Below are 19151 nucleotides of genomic sequence, written 5' to 3'. Positions count from 1 at the left end.
CCTGAGGCTTGTGATCATTCTGTTCTTCGTTCCCTCAGCCTCGGTGGGAGCAGCCCGGGGCCTTGGCCGGGCAACAACTGGGGAAAGGCGCCCACCAAGGCTGGGACTGGTGCAGGTTCCCTGGGAGAGGCTTGGATTGTAGAATCATAGAATCATTTTGGTTGGAAAAGCCCCACAAGATCATGGAGTCCAGCTGTTAGCCCACCCCTGGCACTGCCCTGAGAACCTCATGTCCGTCTGTCCAGCCCTCCAGGGCTGGTGACTCCAGCACTGCCCTGGGCAGCCTGTTCCAATGCCCCACAGCCCTTTGGGGAAGAAATTGTTCCCCACATCCAACCTCAACCTCCCCTGGTGTAACTTGAGGCCGTTTCTTTGTGTCCCTGTCTCCCCTCAGCTCCTGTTCTCCAGCTGAACCCCCAGGTCCCTCATCTGCTCCACCACACTTGTGCTCCAGCCCCTTCCCCAGCTCCGTTTCCTTCTCTCAACTTGCTCCAGCACCTCAAGACCTTTCTTGGCCTGAGGGGTCCAAAACTGCCCCCAGGATTCAAGGTGATATAGTAGTTTCAGGCGGGGATCTCAGGAGCAGTGCTTGGCAGCTGGGAGCTGTGCTGGGGTGACAGCCGTGCTGGCAGCACTGGTGTGGGGGCACTGTCCCCCTCTGCCTGTGTTGGCACAGGAGCTGCTGCATCCTTTGCTGCAGAGCTCGGTCTTCCCGTGCCTTCCTCTGCACGAGGGGGGAAAAGTGCACATGATGCAGGGCTCTCACTGTCCTTCCAGCACTGCAGCTGTCCCAATTCTGCCCAAGCCATGTGCTGCTGTGCCCAGGGCTCTGGAGTCTGCCACGCTCCTGTTCCCCACAGCTCCGAGTATTCGTTTCTCCCCAGGGCTCCCGGTGCAACGTCCTCCCTCCTCCCCGCTTACAGTGCCCAAACCTCCCCTCTCAGCCCCTGCATCCCCCCCGTGTTATCTCAGCCCCGGCAGCCCCACCACTCCCCGCTGCACGCTCCGGGTCTGCTCTGCCCCCTAAGCCCCAAGGTGGCTGATGCCCTGTCCCGCCGTCCCCGGCTTTGTGCCCCACGGCTCCCAGTTTGCCCCCCGCCCCGTTTATCCGCGCTCCACGTGTTCCCGCCACCACCGTCCCGCTTCCGCCTTCCCACGTGAGCGGCGGCGCGCCCGTCCGCGGGGGGGAGGCGTGGCCTGGCGGTGGGCGTATCCAAAGCGCTAGGGGCGGGGACTGGCAGCCCAAAGGGGCGTGGTTATATACTATAGGGCGTGGTTTGTTGCGTGAGGGGGCGTGTCCACGCCGGCGGTGCGTGCGCGCGCACGCGTGGGGCCCCGGTAGCGGCGGCAACAACAGTAGGGAGGGCGGGAAGGGAGATGGATGAACCCGACGCTGGGAAACGACGGGAAGGCGTTTAGTGTCGGGGCGGAAAAAAAAGGGGGTTTAAAACAAGCCAAGACGGGACTCACGGCCGCGGAGAGTTCGAAGTTCGGAGGTTAACGAGGAGCCGCTTCCCGTCCGTGAGGTGAGAGGAACCGGCGAGCGCGATCGTTCCATCCCGTTCCCCACCCCCCCAAAAAAAAGAAAAGAGCGGCCTGGGCGCGCGCCCTCCCCTCGCGCGCCCGCACGCGCGCGGCCGCGCGCGTGCGGGCGCGTGAGGGGAGGGCGCGCGCCGCCGTTAACGGCCGTTTAACGATCGCTCCCCGCCCGCCTCACTCTCTGAGGTAACCGCGGCCTTCAGGCCTCTCTCCCTGCGCAGAGAGGTTGCGTTTTACTTGGTGAGCGTGCTTTACCATATTTTATATAACAATTAGCGTTTTTAAACAGCAAAACGGAGCGAACGTTGTTAATATTCGCAAAGAGGTGTTGGCGTGCGGGGAGAGGGAGGGAAAGCGCGAGGAAACGGGGATGTGCGAAGTTTTGGTGGGTGAGAACGTGGTGACTGAACCAGTGAAGATGAAGGGCGAGATGAAGGAAAGGGGCCGTCGTTCTGCTGCGGAGTCGGAACAAGGTGCTTTATAGAAAAGGAGGAGTGTGTACGGAAAGGGAACGACCAAGATGTGGAGTAAGTGACGCTGCTCCGTGGGTTTGCTCGGCACGGCGGCTGGTACTTAGCGATGGTGACAGAACGGGGACTGGGCTGCAGAACTGGGATTGGGATTCAAACAGGGACTGGGCTGTGGGACTGGGACTGGGCTTTGGGACTGGGACTGGGCTGCAGAACGGGGACTGGGCTGCAGAGCCAGTATTGGGCTGTGCAACTGGGACTGGGTTTTGGAACAGTGACTGGGTTGCGGAACTGGGATTGGGCTTTGGAACAGGGATTGGGCTGTGGAGCTGGGATTGGGCTCTGGAATGGGGACTGGGTTTTGGAACAGGGACTGGTCGGCAGAACTGGGATTGGGTTTTGGAATGGGGACTGGTCGGCAGAACTGGGATTGGGCTTTGGAACAGGGACTGGGCTGCAGAACTGGGATTGGGTTTTGGAACAGGGATTGGGCTGCAGAACTGGGATTGGGCTTTGGAACAGGGACTGGTCGGCAGAACTGGGATTGGGCTTTGGAACAGGGACTGGGCTGCAGAACTGGGATTGGGCTTTGGAACAGGGACTGGGCTGCGGAGCCAGGATTGGGTTTTGGAACAGGGACTGGGCTGCAGAACTGGGATTGGGTTTTGGAACAGGGATTGAGCTGCAGAACTGGGATTGGGTTTTGGAATGGGAACTGAATTTTGGAACTGTGACTGAGCTGCAGAACTGGGATTGGGCTTTGGAACAGGGACTGGGCTGCAGAGCCAGTATTGGGCTGTGCAACTGGGACTGGGTTTTGGAACAGTGACTGGGTTGCGGAACTGGGATTGGGCTTTGGAACAGGGACTGGGCTGTGGAGCTGGGATTGGGCTCTGGAATGGGGACTGGGCTTTGGAACAGGGACTGGTCGGCAGAACTGGGATTGAGCTTTGGAACGGGGACTGGCCGGCCGAACTGGGATTGGGCTTTGGAACAGGGACTGGGCTGCAGAACTGGGATTGGGCTTTGGAACAGGGACTGGGCTGCAGAACTGGGATTGGGCTTTGGAACAGGGACTGGGCTGCGGAGCCAGGATTGGGTTTTGGAACAGGGACTGGGCTGCAGAACTGGGATTGGGTTTTGGAACAGGGATTGAGCTGCAGAACTGGGATTGGGTTTTGGAATGGGAACTGAATTTTGGAACTGTGACTGAGCTGCAGAACTGGGATTGGGCTTTGGAACAGGGACTGGGCTGTGGAGCTGGGATTGGGCTCTGGAATGGGGACTGGGCTTTGGAACAGGGACTGGTCGGCAGAACTGGGATTGGGTTTTGGAATGGGGACTGGTCGGCAGAACTGGGATTGGGCTTTGGAACAGGGACTGGGCTGCAGAACTGGGATTGGGTTTTGGAACAGGGATTGGGCTGCAGAACTGGGATTGGGCTTTGGAACAGGGACTGGGCTGCAGAACTGGGATTGGGCTTTGGAACTGGGATTGGGCTGCGGAGCTGGGATTGGGCTTTGGAACAGGGATTGGGCTGCAGAACTGGGATTGGGCTTTGGAACAGGGATTGGGCTGCGGAGCCGGAATTCAGCTGCAGAACAGGGACTGGGCTTTGGAACAGGGACTGGGCTTTGGAACAGGGACTGGGCTTTGGAACAGGGATTGGGCTTTGGAACAGGGATTGGGCTGCAGAACTGGGATTGGGCTTTGGAACAGGGACTGGGCTGCGGAGCCGGCATTGGGTTTTGGAACAGGGACTGGGCTGCAGAACTGGGATTGGGTTTTGGAACAGGGGTTGAGCTGCAGAACGGGGACTGGGCTTTGGAACGGGGACTGGGCTTTGGAACAGGGACTGGGCTGCAGAACTGGGATTGGGATTTGAAACAGAGACTGGGCTGCGGAGCTGGGATTGGGTTTTGGAACAGGGATTGGGCTACAGAACAGGGATTCGGCTCTGGAACAGGGACTGGGCCGCAGAACTGTGTCTGAGCTGCAGAACTGGGATTGGGTTTTGGAACAGGGACTGGGCCGCGGAGCCAGTATTGGGCTGCACAACTGGGATTGGGTTTTGGAACTGTGGCTGAGCTGCAGAACTGGGACTGGGCTGCAGAGCTGGGATTGGTCTTTGGAACGGGGACTGGGCTTTGGAACAGGGAGTGGGCTGCAGGACTGGGATTGGGCTTTGGAACAGGGACTGGGCTGCAGAGCTGGGATTCAGCTGCAGAACCAGAACTCTGCTGCAGAACTGGGATTGGGCTGCAGAACTGGGACGCTGCTACAGAACCAGAACTCCGCTGCTTTGGTTTTGTGGGGACTTCATTCTGTGGCAACAGCACCGTGCTGCAAGTGCTAATCGCCCTAGTGTTTGAAGTTTGGTTAATATTTAGGAATCAGCTTCCGTATACGAGGCCAAATTAACATTTGTAGATGATTTTCTAATATAACTATTTGCATCCTGAAGTCCTGTAGCTGTGGGTTTGTATCTGGGAGAATCCCAAGGAAAGAGGTGCTGCCTATGTGCCAAAATTTCCTGAATGCAAGGCCCGCTTATTTTTCAGGAGTGCTGAAAGACAAATCGTTTCCTTTCATGAAGGGGCAAAGATGAGGCATGACCTCACTCTTTATGAAACCTGTGACTGCTATGACAGGGTGCTGGTGCGATAATTCAGGATTACAGGGGCTGTTGTGTAATAATGCAGAAAGGAGATTAGCTGACTTGAATGCAGAAGAGAGGAAAACACCCCGGGATTTTCACTGAATGTGTGACACGTAGAGAGCTGTGCTGGTAGCCCCTGGGTCCTCCCACCAAAACGCTTCTGCTCAGTATTTCCAGTTACAAAGCTTAACTTAGTGCGATGCTGTTTATTTTTCCAAACGTGATTCCAGTAGAACATCACGAAAGAGCAAAGAAGAATCAGGTTTTGTCTCAGGAGCATTAAAATAGTTTAAGTGTCAAAATCTCAGCACTGAATGAATTTGTCGAGCTTTCTCCAAAGACAGCCGTTGAGCTATTCAGTGTTATTTTTGCTAAGTGGGTTGCTAGGCCTGTCTGTCATCAGAGTTTGTATAATTGTTTGTAGAAAAGTCTTTCTTGTTTGTCCCTCTCTGAGCAAAGAGTTTTAAAAAAAAACAGAATAGGTACAGCTTGATGAGCAAAAATAGTTTTACGTGTCTGTAGCAGGATGTAGTAGGTAATGAGTGGAAGGGGAGTAGCAGGAGGTAGATGTAGACTGAGCTTTACAAGTATTCCTTAGCTGTCATATCTTGCATTATAATTCCTTTGAAACTTCTGCACGCAACCAAAATACCAAAAAGGTGGAGGAACAGGGACTTAAAGGTGGTTGTTTGCAAGTGAATCCTAATTTGTGTCCTCAGGTGAAGCCGCAGTCCTGGTGTTTTGGAGCAGCCGGTGTCTTTTCTTCCCAAGGGAACCCAGTTACGCTGAAAATAAAATTCTAAGGCTCCTACCAGTAAAAGAGTGAGTTTGAGCCACAGCGCGAGAGCGGGGCTGAATGAGGAGGGTTGCATTTCTGTGGTTAAAAACGGAATTAATCTTGTATGGACCATTGTGGTCAAGATGCCATGGGAATAATAGTTGATTTGTTTTCAAAAGACAATGTCGGAGTCAGAGTTTGAGACTTGTCGTCGAACAGAGTAGTTTTGGGTTTGTTGCGTTGTTGGGAAGAAAGAGCTTAGTGACTTGCCGATCCCGGCTTTTTAGTTGGTGATTATTAGAAAGAAAAATATTTAGTTCGTTGTGATGCTAGAGATGACAACAAGCTCCCTTGTGGGATGCTGGGAGTCCCCATAGTTTGCTCATTCAGGTTTGCCAAATGCTGCTTCTGTAACCTGGAACCCGCTGAAAATCAATCCCATGCAGGTGAGTCACCTTACACATGCTTGTGTTCCCTTCTGCAGGTCAAGCCTGAAAGATCTGCAAGTGCAGACTTATTTATAATGAAAACTGTTCTGCTGAAAGGTTTGGCAGTTTGTTTTTTGAGGAACCAATGCAAGGACATACATGCTGAAGCTTCCTTCTTAATTTTTGCTTTCTGTTTCGTGGACCAAGTGGTCAGAATTGCATTTGCTGGCTGTGTTGGTTGTCTCCCTGATTGCTGTCAGCGTTCGCGTCCTGCCTGGGAGAGGGTCCCTGTTCATTGGGTGACGGACACAGCCATAACTTGCGGCATTCAAGAATTTAGAGTAAAAATACCCCTGGAGCTCTAACTTTTGGGAGTTGTTGAGAGGGTCTGCATGGAACACAAAGCGCGTTTCCCTGGACAGTCAAAGGTAGATTCCTATTTTGCTGCCCAGGGGTTTCACAAACTCTTCTGTTGACAGCTATCAGCCGTTACTCAACAGGTACTACAGAAACCAAGTCCTCCTGAAATGGGAAAACCATTGTTTTATGTGTTCCCACAGCATATTTTTCAGGAAAACAATAGCGCTTGATGCATAAACTTAGTTTGATCCAGCTCTGTTATCTGTTAGTCAGGAAACTTCTGCCCGTGATAGCTGGACTTTGTAGTGGCTGTGTGTTTGTAATGCGACAGAGTGGAAAAAAACGGCTTCTGAGTATTTTTTGGGAGGATTTTCTTCTATAAGCTGTGATATTGGGAAACCAGAAAAGTAATACTGCTCTGTCGCATCAGCAGAGAGCACCAAATTGAGCGGCTGAACTAAGCAGTGATGAAAATGGTAATGATGCTAAAGGTGCTTGAGACCTCTGTGCTGGTGAGGCAAATTGCAGCAAAAGGAAGGTATTAGTACCTAAAAAAGCTTTTCTGCCCTTCCTTGGTTAAAGTCCGAGCCAGGACGGGTTTCTGCGTGGTGGGGGGAATGTGCCTTTGCATGGGGAGGCTTCTAAATGAAGTATATTTCCTTCTGGGGAGTATATTTTTCTGTAATAGGCACTTAAAAATGTTATTGTCCAAATTAACTTTCCCTGTGCAGTAAAACTGTTGAATGGAGTATGGATGTTGTCTGTGTATTCAGAAATACAGACAACGCTGTCATTTGAGAAATAAAACTGGAAACTATACAGTTGGAATCTGTGGCCTTAAATTAAACAGTGGTGTTTTGGTTTTTTTCAATAGCATTCATTAACCATTAATTCTGATACCTGTCCTGAAGGAGAGTTTTCAACCCGGAAATGTGTCCTTTGTGGGGAAAGGAGCCCCAGCCATAGATAAAGAATCGAGAAAAATTCCTGCTTCTTTTGGATACTTAATAGAGGTAAATGACTAATTGCAGCTGTAGAAGCGTTCAGGAAAAGCGAGTGAATGTCCGAGGAGTATGTTGTGCTACTAAATGAGTACTTCTCAGTTATGTGAACTTTTCTCGAAGGAGCAGAGCTGGGTAGAAATCTCATTCTTAAGGCACTAATTGCAGCCATTGCTTTCATCACTCCTGCAACGTGTGGGTTACTCAAACCCAGAGGTATTTCCGTTTTTCATTAAGACCACATAAGAAGGATTAAGACGGAAGTTGAACCTCAGTAGCAGAGGCCATCGAGGGATACAAAAATTATTCTGTGTTTTAATAGTAAGAAGATGGTGGAGGAAAGAACAGAGAGGAAAACTTACTGTCCAGTGTCTCTGGAACTGAAGAGTTCAGGATGTTTTGGCTCTTATTGAGGACCAAAGTCAGCTGGTGAGCAACTAATGCTAGTGACAGACTAGAAAAAAGAAAAAGTGCATTTGCAACAGTCACTTAAGTGAGATATTTTCATCTAGGTACTTACAGTACAGACTAAAAAAAACCTTAAGAGCTTTAGTAGGCGTCTTTTGAGAAATGGAAAAGAGGTGATGTTTTGAAAGCCTCAAGGAGAGCGAGCGGTTTGTGTAGGCGAAGGAGTGGGAAGAAGAGAACGTGGAGTAGCAGTGATCTGAAAATACTGCAGTGAGTAGTTGAGTGAGAGATGCCAGGGAGCGCGGCACGGCCGGGGCTGGTGCCACGGGTACCTCCTTGGTAAGAAGGTGTCGCTGTATAATGGATATAAAACAGGTAAATGTGCTGTATGACAGGATTAAAAATCGGGAAATGGATTTGATGACTTAAATGTTGCCTGAAAAATAGATTACAGGTCAATAAGGACAATGGTGAGGTTTTGTATTCAAGCAGAAATAATCAGCTGCAGGCATGGGAATAATTGATGAGGTATAATCCAGAATTAAAAGAGACTTTTCACCTGTGATCTGTGGGGAAAGGAGGAGGGGAGGTGAAAATTGTGTTTGGGTATATAAACTGGAAAATAAACTGCAGGTTATGATGGTCTGTTCCACCCCATGCTGGTAGAGCTTCACTGTAATTACTACCGAGGTTTGTTCTGCGCTGGGGCAGGATAAATGGCGAAGGGCAGCCTGCCTCACGGTTAGTGCCTTTCACCACGGATGGAACGAGGCAAAAAACACGTGAAACGGAAGAAAAAGGCTGTGTCCTTCAGTGAAGAAATGTGTGTCTGCCCTTGTGTACTTACAGAAAGCATCACAGTTATGCTGGAGTGTTTATCTTGATTTTTTTTTTTTGCAGTTTTCATGCTTTAGGGGGGGGTGTAGGGGCTGCTTTGGGGACATTTGGACTCTTTATTGCTGCTCTATAATGTGTATAATCCTTGGAAACTTCCCAGAAATGACACTGAGGATGGATCTGACCAAGTCACCACTTCATGAATGGTTCTGAATATTTCATAACCCAAACAAGAGGTGTGGGCTAAGCTGTTAAATTTGATCTTGGGGAGAGGTTTAGGAGAAGTCGTGAGCCTTGCGGGGCTGTGTGGTGTGAGCTGTTCATGGATTCCTCTCACAAGTCTTGCAGCAAGAGCTGCAGCGACGGTTACAGCAAGAGCTGAGCGGATGCTGTTGTGTTCCGGAGGAAACACAAATGTAGGCAGATATTACAGCGCTGGAGCTTGATAAGGCCTCCAAGAAGGTAAAGAATGTGTAATTAACACTTGGAGTCCGTATTATTTTTATGGAAATGAATTTTCCTCATACTTCAGAAAGTTTAACAGATGGGTTTCAGGTGTCTGATCAATGCATAGTTATCTGCATCTCACATAGATAAGGTATATCCTCAGAAAGATCAAAGATGCTCTTGGTTGTTTCCTGTTTCTGTCCTGGAGTTAAATTCTCTATAGCCAGTGTCTGGAATATCCCGAACTGCTGAGCAATGAAAAGTTGATCAGATTCCTCAGTGTTTGTGCCTCACTACTGAGTTGGGGCAAACTGCAAGAGCCCAGCACACTCTTGTTGAAGCTCAAGGTGGATTTGCTATAGCTGGATTTAATGGTAAAGCTCGGAGACGTAACTGCAGGTGGGTGTTGCATCAGGCTTTTAGTATTTTTAGGAGGAAGTGATTCCCTCGCCGTTTGTCGTATAGCAGTGACATCGACAAACACGAAGCAGCAGATAATTCCAAAAGCAGTCGTGTGGGATGCGTTGTGTAAGGCCAGCTGCCGGCCTGTTAGCCTAGTGTCTGCTTTCTGAGCGCAGACAGTGTTTATAAGAGGGGGAAAGCATATGAACGAGACAAATAGGTTGGATGCTGGCAGGCAGTGTGGTGTTCAGGAGCAGCGGCTCGTGGCCAAGGGGCTGCTCAAGCCAGAGGATCGCCTTGGCCTTGCCCTTCCAAAAACGTGTCTGCTTGCCTTTTTAACCGCCATGACATAGGCTGAGTCCTGATTTCCACAGCTTAACTGGGTGTTTATTTTGAGCTGCCGCTTTGTAGCTTCGTTTGATGCTGAATTATTCCTGTCCTGGAAGAGGTGGCCGTCCCCTGCTCCGTTTCCTCACATCATCTCTGGTTTTTAGAGAGTTCTGTTGAATCCATATGCTGATAAAATCTCCAGATTGAAAACACTTCCCATGCTTCTTTGTATAAAACATCCTTGTTGACCTTCTCTGTACCTTTTCTAAGGCTACTGCACGTCCTTGTTCAGATGAGGAGGAAGAACGACCAGAACTGTGTATAGAACTTAGTGTGTGCATAGCACAGATTTACATACTAATGGAATGATTTCTCTTTGTTTTCTGTTCCATTCTTGACAATTCCTAATATACAGTTTGCCTTTTTTGATGACATTGAGTACACATTTTCAGAGAATTAGCAATTAGGACCCCAGGATCTTGTTTGCAAGTGGCGATAGGCAGTTGAGAATGCATTCCTGTGTATGTAATGTTATTTACATCGTGTACCGTTCATTGGCATTGAACTTAATTTGCCATTTCGTTACCTGGTCACTTGACCTGGAGTTATTTCTGGGGCCTGATCCTTGCCACCATGGCTAACAGACAACTGAAAGTGTTATTTATGTCCACATCACACCTTTTTCCATGGAGATGGTGTGTATGTCAAGCAGCACAGTTCCCTCTGGCACTGTCTGATTGCCGCCCTCTATCAACAAACCTCCCTCATTGCTTATGGTCATTTTTTAAGCAACTCGTACCCGTGAAGGCTCTCCCTCTTTGTCACGTGGCAGCTTGGTTTTTCAGAAGTAAGGGGTTTTTGAAGACATTTTTCTCAGTCTGTGCAGCCTTTCGACATAGGATCTCCTCTCTGAGTGGGTTTTTTGTCCCTCTGGAGCAGTCAGTCTGATAAACCGATGATTTTCTGATTTGCGAAGCTGACTCTTCCTCAAGGTATAATCACTCTCCTTCCATCAAACAATTCTATTTGCTATTTTCTCCTGATTTCTTGAAAACATCTGCCTTAATGACCAGTAGCTTCTCAGGTATTCCCCAGTAGAAGCAGGAAGAATACTTCCCACCTTGTAGTAACGATATGGGGACACAAGGTGATGTGTTACTGTAGCTGTTTGGTGTCTTTTGCAGTAATTCGCCCTGGTCCTCCCCCCACAACGTCTCCCCTGTGAAGATAAATTCAAATTTGATGTATCTTTTCCATGATTTTTTTGTTCTCTCTGTGTTCTCTCAATCATCTCTTGGCCCTACAGACTCCCTGGTGGACTCGCTGCTTGTGGTATCTGAATTAATGGTGATTGTTAGTTGTTATACCTCTTTGCAGCTGTTCCTCAGCCTCCTCCTTGGCCAGCTGTATAATCGTCTCATACACAGTGTGCAAGAACCTCCCTCCTTGTTTGCTGATTTTTAGGTATCAAACCACTCATCAAAAATAATGTTGGAAGAGCCTTTAGAATTAATCAATGTTGATCCTATTGACAAAGAAGTTACATGAAAAATGTGTTGTATGGCAAGTTGTGAACTCCATAAATTCCTTGATAAAATGAAGGGCTTGCCACTTTACAGCATTTGATAATAAATGGTAGAGACACTTGAAAGTCTTTTTTGAACGACATTCTGATGACCATTGTTTGAAAGTTTGTGCATTACATGGCACTGGAGCGTTTAGATCCTTTCCAAAACTCCTGCAAGTTTTTCATTATAGTGTTGTAAGTGCAAACTTCTGTTTATCTAAGTAAATGTCTATTTTCTATAGTAAAAAAAAATCAAGAATTAAATGAAAAGCCAATCACTACAACCTGATTTGTCTCTTTTGCTTTCTTATCTCACCAGGAGTTTATAGGAGCAGCTTTTGAATGGGGATTCTTAGCTTCATATTTCACAATATTTTTAAATGGAATCAGTATGATTTACTTTTACAGATTGGGGAGAAATGGGTCTAGAGAGGACAAACCTTTTGTCCAAAATCTGCTCAGTGGCCGTGTGCCAGAATTAGAAATTAATTTGGGGATTCTTCCAATTGTATTTATCCCATACCTTTTCTTCGCTGGACTAAACCCTGTCCTAACTAATTTTGCAGGTTTCCTACAATGCACCTTGATCAGTTCAAATATTTCTTAAATTGTAATAAATGGTGCTAAATCCATATTTTTAAGAGATAAATTGTCTCATATGATCATGTTTCTTTCCTTGTAGTAAATTGACAGAGGAGACCAGATAATTGTGAACAAGAACTCAGGAAGGAGAGACTGGAAAATGTTTTCTTGTATTGGGTAAATTGTCAATGTACTTAATAATGAGTAAGCTGCCTTTGGCTGGATGCAAAGAGAAGAGAAGAGAGGATAGAAAAAACACCCTGAAAATAGGTTTGGAAACTTATTTTGAGCGTCAGTCCCTTCTTTGGTAGCAGGTAACACGTTATCTGGGATGTGGAGATTATTTAAGTGCTTTCCTTTTGAATCATGGTGGGAGCGTTTCTCTCTTGTCATTGCTGCTCAAGCATTTCAAGATATGATTAGAAATTTGTTAAATGAGTGAAGTACCACTTGTAAAATGGAGTATTTCAAATAACCCGGATTTTTAAACTCTCAAAACATAAACGAATATTGTAGGTGGAGGAAAATGGGCAAAAAGGTGAGAATGAGGTGAGTGGCTAACCATGAATTTGTGTAGGGTTTTGTATCAAGATGAGCGTGACTCCTTGATCTTCAAACCTCCCCAGCTCCTGGCAGACACGCTTTGATTTGGTTTTGGTGGCTTGTTCATTTTTTTTCAGTTGACTGAAGGGAGTGAGTTGCCAGGCGAGTTCAGAGCACACAGTGTGAAGAGCTTTGAGGTGTCTTCAGAGAAGGAGAAGCGAGAAGGGAAGGGTATGTTGCAGATGTTTGATCCTCGCAGTGCGACGTTGGATTATTATTTTGGACTTTAGAGAACTTGCGGGTTCAGCTCTCATCAAAACCAGCATGTTTCTGAGAAGAGGAAGGTGAGACTTGCCCTGAGGTTGCACGTGCCTGGTTATCCTGGGCTAGATGCACATTTTGTGCATGGAAATCTGGTTCAAAAACTCAGTTCAGACTTTCAAATACCGTTCTGCCCATGGAGCTGGAATGGAGGAAATGCACCCTGAGATGTAATTTGTCAAATAGTTTCTGCTTTTTGGGTATGAAAAGTGCCCTTTTATGAAGAATATTCGGCAGAGAACATACAGGCTCGTGTGGAGCCTTGTTTCTGAAACAGCAGCACCAGGATTAACCCCTTTCAGACACCAGTTTCCAGGAGCTTATGGTTTTCCCATAGGGACTCTTCTGTTCCCTCGTCACCTCTGAGTCCTTTCACAGCACAAAGCCCCTTATTCTTCTCCTGGGAACGCAAGCGGAGAAAAGGAGCTTGGTGTTTGAGCTGATTCTGCAGCATTTCCATGAAGGGAGGTTGGTGTTTGGAGCATTTTTCTTGTTTTCCCACCTCTGAAGTCTTCACAAGAACGTTTCATCCCTGGCCCTCGTCGTGCTCGGTCAGTCAGACTTGAAGAATGGGACAACTGGTTTCCCAAGGGCTGTTCTTCTCATCCTTCCCCTCTGTACAGAGGGCGAAAATCAGGTCTTTCTTTGCTGGTGTGTGAGTGATCCAACATCTGGCTGTTTTCTGCATCTGCCAGGAAACTCTTTGATTTCTCTTGTTTTCGGAGGGTGTTTGTGGTGCTGAGTTTCTGGCATTGTTGTGAAATCCTGGCTGTAATGAGGATGGAAAAAAGGCCAGAGGGGCATTTGCGGGTCGAGTGGACCATGTCAATCAGGCAGTAGATTCAGTGCTGGTCATCGCTCTTGCTTTTCTGCTTTGTGTGTCCTGGGTGTAGCCCAGGAATGTATAAAATACCTGTAGCCGTGTGCATGTGTGTGAATAAGTCCCCAGAGGCTGTGGAAATGCTGCCACATGAAGGAGGTGGCACATGGCCACGAAAGAGGCTTTGTCCTCCATGGACCCTCTATTCTGTGGCTCGAGATCTTAACTGGAGCCTGAATAAGAATTGTTCGTATTTAACAGTAGAAGATTGAAGTAGTTTGTCTAATTTTGTCTCTGGCAGCATCAATCCTGCTGTTTCCACATGCCTTGCCCTGCGGTGCTGAGAGAACAGCCGGAGATTGATCTGCGCCGTTTGCAATGGCAGAGAGCGGGGTTGTTTAGTCTAGAGAAGAGGAGGCTTAGAGGTGACCTCATCACTCTCTATAACTACCTGAAGGGAAGTTGTAGCCAGGTGGGGATTGGTCTCTTCTCCCAGGCAATTAGCAATAGGACAAGGGGACATGGGCTTAAACTCTGCCAGGGGAAATTTAGGCTGGATATTAGAAAGAAATTCTTTACAGAGAGAGTGGTCAGGCATTGGAATGGCTGCCCAGGGAGGTGCTGGACTCGCCGTCCCTGGAGGTTTTTAAACTGAGATTGGACATGGCACTTAGTGCCATGATCTAATAAACGGACTAGAGTTGGACCAAGGGTTGGACTCGATGATCTCTGAGGTCTTTTCCAACCCAGTCGATTCTGTGATTCTGTGATCTCAATTTTTAATAAATTCTTTCATCTTTCCCCTTCTTTCCTCCCCTTTCCTTCCCTAAATATAGGAAGCTGCTGAAATTCTGCATCAGATCTGGGGCTTCTGCCATGATGTTATGTTCCTGCTCGTGCATTTGAAATGTTGGGTCCCAGGATCCGAGGATCCCTGAGGATCTTTTTGGGTTGACAGAAGGACCATGTTGAGTCCGTTCCTACTTTACCAAGCTCAGTGTTTTAAATGGAAAATGCGCTGCGTTAAAAGTCGTGTTGAAAATTTAGATACAGGACTTTGCTATAGGCAACAAGATGGAGCGAATTATTTTATATATTGAAGTGCAAGAAAAATTACTACAAAACAGTGTCTGTGAGGCTTAGTATATTTTTTCCCATGCTTCACTAGCTCAGTAATATATTTCATGCCTACCTAACACTAAGGCCTGGTTGAAGAACATTTTCTGGAAAACTGAGATGTTGAATATACTTTAAAAACCAGACTACTGTTTATTATAAAGGGAAAAGTTTTCACACATTGGGTAGTTTTGCCTCCAGGCTTACGGGGGGCTCCTGTTGTCTGAGCTGCTACTATCTACAGATCTGCATTTTCAGTGGTAAAGAGGGGCCTTCTGTGAAAGCTCTAAAATGCTCTCAGGCAGAAATGTAAAGAATTTAGAACATGGAGCCATTGGTAAGCGAGATAAAAGCTTTTGTCTTGGGTAAAGCAGTATCATTCAGCATCTGTAAGTCTGAGTTTATATTTCCTGCAAGAAGAAATTCTACATTTCTTCCTTTGCTGGTCAGTCTTGGTTTTTGTAAGAATTTGCAGTAGAGGCAGAAAACAACAGCAAAGGCAGGAGTTTTCCAGGAAAGTATGGCCGTTCCAGCATCTATAATACTATGGAAAAGCAAACTCTTGAGTTTGAGGCACAGTTTAAAGTTACTCTGGACTCTCTTGGTCATACGCTCATTTACTAAGGAAACGGAAGAGGCTGTTCTGGGTTTGTGTTGCAAACCTCATATGTTGGTACGGGTGGGGATGAGGAGGCTGCTGTCTGTACACACAGATCTTGTGATTTATTTCTTAAACCTTAGTGAGACCAGACATGAGGAAGCAATTGTTGCCCTGAGGGTGGTGAGAGCCTGGCCCAGGTACCCAGAGAGGTGGTGGATGAACCATCCCTGAGCCATCCCAGGCCAGGCTGGACGGGGCTCTGAGCACCCTGAGCTGGTGACGATGTCCCTGCTCATAGCAGGGGGGAACTGGGGGGCTGGGAAGGTCTCTCCAACACAAACTACACTGTGATTCTCTAAGGTGGAGCGAGGCAGAGCTGGTTTTTGTGAGGGATGCGGATGAAGAGCCACTGTGCTGCTGTAGGCTAAGGGAAGGGCCGGGAGCAGGTGGCACGGTGCTGTGCTGTCAAACACAGATGCTGATGCTTAATTCCGGTTGAAAAGTTGCTTTGTCTTACGACAGCAGTCAGCACAGTGTGTATTGTAAATTAAATGGGATATAACATAATGTTTTCCAAACAAGATAAGGATCAGCTGGAAAGAAGGCGGCCTAGGGGCTCGGGCTCTTAAAGTGTTGTGGGCATTTAATATTCTCTCTGCCTGTCTTGTGTTGTGAATTACAGGATCATTTTGGTTGGAAAAGCCCCTCAAGATCATCAAACCAAACCATTCCCCCAGCCCTGGCACTGCCCCATGTCCTGAGAACCTCATGTCCGTCTGTCCAACCCTCCAGGGATGGTGACTCCAGCACTGCCCTGGGCAGCCTGTTCCAATGCCCCACAGCCCTTTGGGGAAGAAACTGTTCCCCACGTCCAACCTCAACCTCTCCTGGTGCAACTTGAGGCTGTTTCCTCTGCTCCTGGCGCTTGTTCCTGGGGAGTGGAGCCCGACCCCCCCAGCTCCAACCTCCTTTCAGGCAGCTGCAGAGAACAATAAATGAATAGCAAATAAATGATTGCGCTTTCTCTTGAGATGGTAGTTGTTTCAGCAACTGCTTTTTCTCCTCTTTTAACCCAAGGATGGAGGAAGATTCTGGTCATGAGGTAGATTAATTCACTCTTCTGCAACTACCCAGCTCTTGTGAACTTGGTAACAATCCAAATTCTGTTTCCCATCTGCACCTTCAGTACCTGGAAGGAATGACTACTGAGTTTAAGCAATTGCTTAATGTGTAACTTAGTTTGGAAATTAAGAGATTTTAAAAGCCAAACCCTGGTGCTTGCTTTTGTCTCCTGCAATCTCTGAACTTCATTGTGTATCTGTCTCTTGTACCTGAAGTGAACCAGGAATGCAAAATTGTGTTGAAACGTTAAGGAAATGTCCTGGTGTTCTCTTGTTTCCAGTCAAGCTTTGTCTTGGCTTTGCAGTCGTGCAAAAGGAAAGAAATACTCTGAATCGCTTCTACTTTTGTCTTAGAATCAGAGTGTTTGTTTTGAGTTAGCTACTATTTGTTTGCAAAAATGACTTTGAATAGGAACGGTTCCTGCTTTTAACTTTCATGAGCACTATTGTAGTGTAAAGCTAATAAAGATTTCAAAATTTAATATGCAATCGCTGAAAAACTAAGAAGCAAATATTCGCTTTGGAATGCTTAATGTTTCCTTCTTAGCAAATGCTGAGGTTTCGCATCAGGTAAAGCAAGTAAATATCAAGTTTTCCTTTTTGCAATTAGTAGAAACTGTTCCCAGGGCGATGCTAATAACCGAAATTGCTGTTAGAAGGTAGGGCCGCTCGGAGAGCCAGTCCCGGCAGATTTCTGCCCCAGAAATAGAGGCTTTGTGGTGTTGCCAAGTCACTCACAGAACAGGCGGCAGAAGGGATGGGCCAGTCCTGACCCCAGCCCTACACTGAGCTCTGATTTGTTCGGTCACTTCTTTCTAGACCACAACACCCAAGGTCTTGAGGCCCCCCAGCTCACCGGTGGGCGACAGGGAGGAGCCATCGCTCTGTGTGTGCATCAGAAATCTCCGTTGATTTGCGCTTTAAGGTAAAGGTGCAGACTCAAATGCCGTGTACGTGAACCGTGGGGGTGAAGCCAGGATGGCGTTGGCACAGCATGCGAGAAAATTGGTTCTGGAGGTTTGTCCCCCCAGAGTGCCTTTGGCAGGACAGTGTCCCTGTGCTCAATGCTGCCGCGGTGATGCCGCCGCTTAGGGAGGAGAATTATTCTTCACATTTGCCCTGTGCTTTATGTTGAGTGTGTGATGTATAGCCACTTGAATTTTTAAGTAGTCTAAACTTTTTATTTCTTTTCCCCCACTTCTGTGACTGGTTAGAGTAGAGTTTGTCCCTTGGAAGGGACTACGATCATCAGCTGGCCCAACTGCCTTCTAGAGCCTGAAGCTTTTCTCATTATTCCAATTCTTGCACAACAGTCATCAGCTTTGATGTTTCTACTCAGTCCTGAGACCTAGAACAGAAAGTCCATGTTTCTGTTGATTTTTGGTGCACCTTTAAAAACATTTTTTCTTTTTTCTTTTTTTTTGTTTGCCTTGGACTCGATTTAAACAGTTCCCATTTACTACTGGACCAAAACAAGCTAAAGGTTAAAAGTTGAGGAGTAGGTAGATCGTTGTAAAATAGTCCCGTGGGCGTTAAATAGAATTTAATCTGAAATGGAAAGCATAACAGCTGTACTTAGGGTTTGTCTTCCCTCATATGCTCTCTCCCATATAGCTGAAAAGACAGAATATAAAGAACATAAAACAAAACAGCGCCTGTGATACCTCCCCCAGCTTCCAAATACTTGAGGAGGATAGAATACTTGAGGAGCCAGATAGGTATAAAAACCCATAATGGGTTTCAGACCTTCTCCTCCAGGATTCTGTACATCCAGGGGGGTGAAGGTGAGTTCTTCTAAACGTCAAACAAGCGGCTGGTTTTAATGGGTAGCCTGATGAATTCTCTGGTACAATCATTACAGCATTTTCCTGTGGGCAAAGTGCCTTATTTCATATGCTTTGGGTTTCTTATTAGCCCCGTCTTATTCTGGAGAAGCCAGGAAAAATGTGTTTATTTTCCTCTCTGATAAAGATATAAAAATCTCACGTAATCGTAGCTTTGAACTGTACCAAAGAAATTCCGTCTTGCAGTGAATCCTTTCAGTCCCGAGAGCGCTTGTGAACCACACGTTTTGCATTCAGCCTGAGACTTAAAAGAGGAAAAAAAGGTTTGAGGGGAGGTTTCTCCTGCTCCGTCTTTCCGAGAAATTTGGGTTGTGCTTTATTTTAATGTAGTATCTTAAGCTGTTCTTCGGGCTTTTCATATGGCGGTTTTTTTATACTTTGTAAATCCAATTGCAAATTTAAGGTGACGGGTTCTGACATCTGCAGTTCAGTTTGCACTCGGTGAACAGCCCAGTCCCGAGTCTTCCGCTCAAGTCCAAATATGTTTTGACAAGAAGTATCTGCATTAGTTTATTCGTCTGTGGTGTGCTCAGGCTACTCGTGCTTCCCTCCCTCATTCCCCACTCAAAAATAGAATAGATTTGTTTAGATTGTGTTAACAGCGAAGGCTGTTCTTGTCCCTCCTCTCGTTCCCGGTGCGTTGCTAGTAATTAAAGCACTGCAAGTGCTTCAGTCTGTGTCCCGCTACCCTCAATCCTTCTTTTCTAATTGGCATTTTGGCGTCTTCTCGGAGCTCTGCGTAATTATTTCACTAAGCTCCTTTCCTTCCTTCCTCCCTTTCAGAGGGTTTGGTTCCTCGCTCCGTCCAGGCGCGTTTGCTCTGGCTGCCAACAGTGCCGCCGTTCCTTCGGCTGCTCTTCCTTCTCTGCCTTTCCTCCCCAAGAACTCCATCAAATCAGGCTCATGACTCTGCGTGCAGTGTCTCCTCCCCTTTCTCCTGAGGAGGTGCAATGCTTACAGTCTTTCTAAAGCAGGTT

The 19151-nt window shown here is 47.2% G+C and overlaps 1 protein-coding gene across 4 annotated transcripts in view; it reads left to right on the top strand.

The window, feature by feature from the left end:
* The first annotated feature begins 1361 nt into the window (after nt 1–1361).
* The window catches only part of SCAP (SREBF chaperone), a 57537-nt gene continuing 39747 nt past the window's right edge, over nt 1362–19151 (top strand). The window contains exons 1-2 of one of the 4 annotated variants that reach the window (XM_082045047.1): nt 1362–1526; nt 5388–5490. The gene's annotated coding sequence lies outside the window, so the exon portion shown is untranslated. Of the gene's footprint in view, nt 1527–1669; nt 1780–5387; nt 5491–7198; nt 7248–19151 lie in introns of those variants that run through there. The other 3 variants (XM_082045046.1, XM_082045049.1, XM_082045048.1) reach the window with 3 other exon arrangements.

Source organism: Streptopelia decaocto (genome assembly GCF_964273445.1).
Source record: "Streptopelia decaocto genome assembly, chromosome: 2".
NCBI lineage: Eukaryota > Metazoa > Chordata > Aves > Columbiformes > Columbidae > Streptopelia > Streptopelia decaocto.
This window is presented reverse-complemented; position numbering and strand designations above follow the sequence as displayed.